The sequence below is a fragment of the Papio anubis genome, chromosome 12 (genome assembly GCF_008728515.1).
Source record: "Papio anubis isolate 15944 chromosome 12, Panubis1.0, whole genome shotgun sequence".
In the NCBI taxonomy this organism is placed as follows: domain Eukaryota; kingdom Metazoa; phylum Chordata; class Mammalia; order Primates; family Cercopithecidae; genus Papio; species Papio anubis.
Window position 1 is genome coordinate 78,053,276 of NC_044987.1, and position 2,508 is coordinate 78,055,783.

Consider the following 2,508-nt stretch of genomic DNA (forward strand, 5'->3'; position numbering starts at 1 on the left):
GTGGAACCCTGTAGATGGGAGTTCTGAGTCTCATGTTTTGTATCGTTAGGTATTTGTGTGTGCAAGCTTCTTAAAACTTGTGCCACTAATTAGTAGGTCTTGGGTGGGGCAAGGGCATCTAAGTTTTTAAAAGCTTCCCAAGTGATTTGTACCTCTTGGGTAGGTACCTCTTGTTAGGAACCACAGATATAATCCACCTTCTCATTTTTATAGAGAGGCAAACTAACGTCTAGAGAAATGAAAAATGCCCTGACTTGGCAATTTCTGTTTGAGAACTATCCCTCAGGTGATGTTAGAGGGTTTGGCTGGAAAACTGGAATATTTGCACCTTCTACTAGCCCATTTCCTCCATTTTATTCATGAAAAAAACTGAAGCTCCAAGGATGGAATGATGTGCTCAATTATACAACCACAGTAGTGAGTCACGGAGAAGGAAGCACTAGGGCTAAGAATGGCATTTCTAACTCTCAAGCCAGTGTTCTCGCTAGGCAGCACACTTTGTAGAAATGTGTGTGTGTGTGTGTGTGTGTGTGTGTATGTATGTATGACAAAGCCCTGGGGCAGCAGTTCTAGTCCTTCATTATGGTAAGGTGCTCTCCCTGAAGCCCCTAACTGGAAAGAAAGCGGAGTAGGCAGAGGTCATTGACTCTTAGAATTCCATGCTGGAGGGGACTGGAGGGGATGGGGGGAAGATCTGGGTGACCCCTGTTCCAAGCCTTGACTCTCACTCTTTTTTTTTTTTTTTTTTTTTTGAGACGGAGTCTCTGCCGCCCGGGCTGGAGTGCAGTGGCCGGATCTCAGCTCACTGCAAGCTCCGCCTCCCGGGTTCACGCCATTCTCCTGCCTCAGCCTCCCGAGTAGCTGGGACTACAGGCGCCCGCCACCTCGCCCGGCTAGTTTTTTGTATTTTTTAGTAGAGACGGGGTTTCACTGTGTTAGCCAGGATGGTCTCGATCTCCTGACCTCGTGATCCGCCCGTCTCGGCCTCCCAAAGTGCTGGGATTACAGGCTTGAGCCACCGCGCCCGGCCTAGACTCTCACTCTTGTTGTACTGGGCTCTGAAGCTCTGGTTGCTAATTCCATCACCAGAAGAGGACTATCACCCCTCTGAATGGGTGTTGGGACTTTAGGGAAAACTGGGTAGGATCCAGAAGACAAAGGAAGAGACCCATTGTGGGAGGGGCCTACAGGAGACTTCAGCCTGTGGGTCTCTGCCCAAACAGCACAAGGCTCAGGACCAGCACAAGGGCCTGTGTCACCATGCAAGGATGTTTGAAACTCCTTTATGGCTGCTAATTAGGGCTGGTCACCCCTTTCCCATCAATTCCCAAAGCCTGACACACAGCTACTGCCCTTCTACAGCAGATTACAGACCACTTGTCCATCCTTTGAGATATAGCTGAAATCTCCATCTCCAGGATTGCTAGACTTAAATTTCCTAAAACCAGCAGGCCTTCCTCTTCCCCATCCTATACATGTCAGAATTGGGTGGAACCTTAGAACTCACCCGCTCATCTTCTAAGCGAGGAAATCAAGACCAGAGAGGGGAAGTGATTCACCCAATCTAACAGCATGGAAGTGGCAAAACTGGGACTAGATTTCAGTCCATCTGGCCACCTACCTCTCCATCCATGTAATTCCAATGATTCTGAACATGCACGGCTCAGAATGAGCTTGTGTTCGTTTAGTCTACGTAAAATCAACATTAAATCAACTTGGGACGTATTTTTGGCAAAGTTGGCTCACGCTTCTTTGGGTCCTTAAGTATACTCAGGTCTACCTGTCTGTCATTCTTGGGGTGCTCTTGTATGTGTGGCAGTCGTCTCTGAGTTGTAAGAGGTGTGTGCCTAAGGGCAATTATCTGTGTTTGTTTCTATATTGGGGTCATGGGTCTACGAGCTGCTGTAGAGCCCCTGTATATGTCTCTATTCTTACTTGGAGAATATATGCCAATTTGTGGTTATTGGTTTTGGATCTGTGTACTTGTTGAGTGCTTAAGGGTAAATATGATTCTGTATGTGTGATGTATATGCTACGATTATGGGTCCATGGCTGCTGCATACCTATATATGTGCCGCTTTTCAAGTCGAATGTTTTGTGTTCACTGATGATTTGGATGTGCGTTTGTATCCAGTGAAGGCTGTGGGTCCAGTTGCAATTGTATCGGCGTGGACTGCATGTTTAAAGGCTTAAGGGAATCTGTCTTTGCCTTTTGCTCCTGGGTTATGAGAAAATGTATGTGGCTGTGCGTCCAGGACAGCAATGTGTTTGTCTCTGAGCCAAGCTCAGTCCTCACCCAGGCACTGGGATCACGGTCACGTTTACGTTCCGTGGACGCCTTGGCACGGCCTCCCAAGGGGGCGGGGCCTGGGGGTCCCCGCCTTCTGACCCCTGGGAGATGCTTCGTTTCTCCGAGCAGCAGCCGAGGGCCTGGCCGGCGCCGCCAGCCGGGCCCCGCCCCCCGGGCTCCCGCCCGCTCATTGGCCCTGGCCGCGGTGACGTCACGGG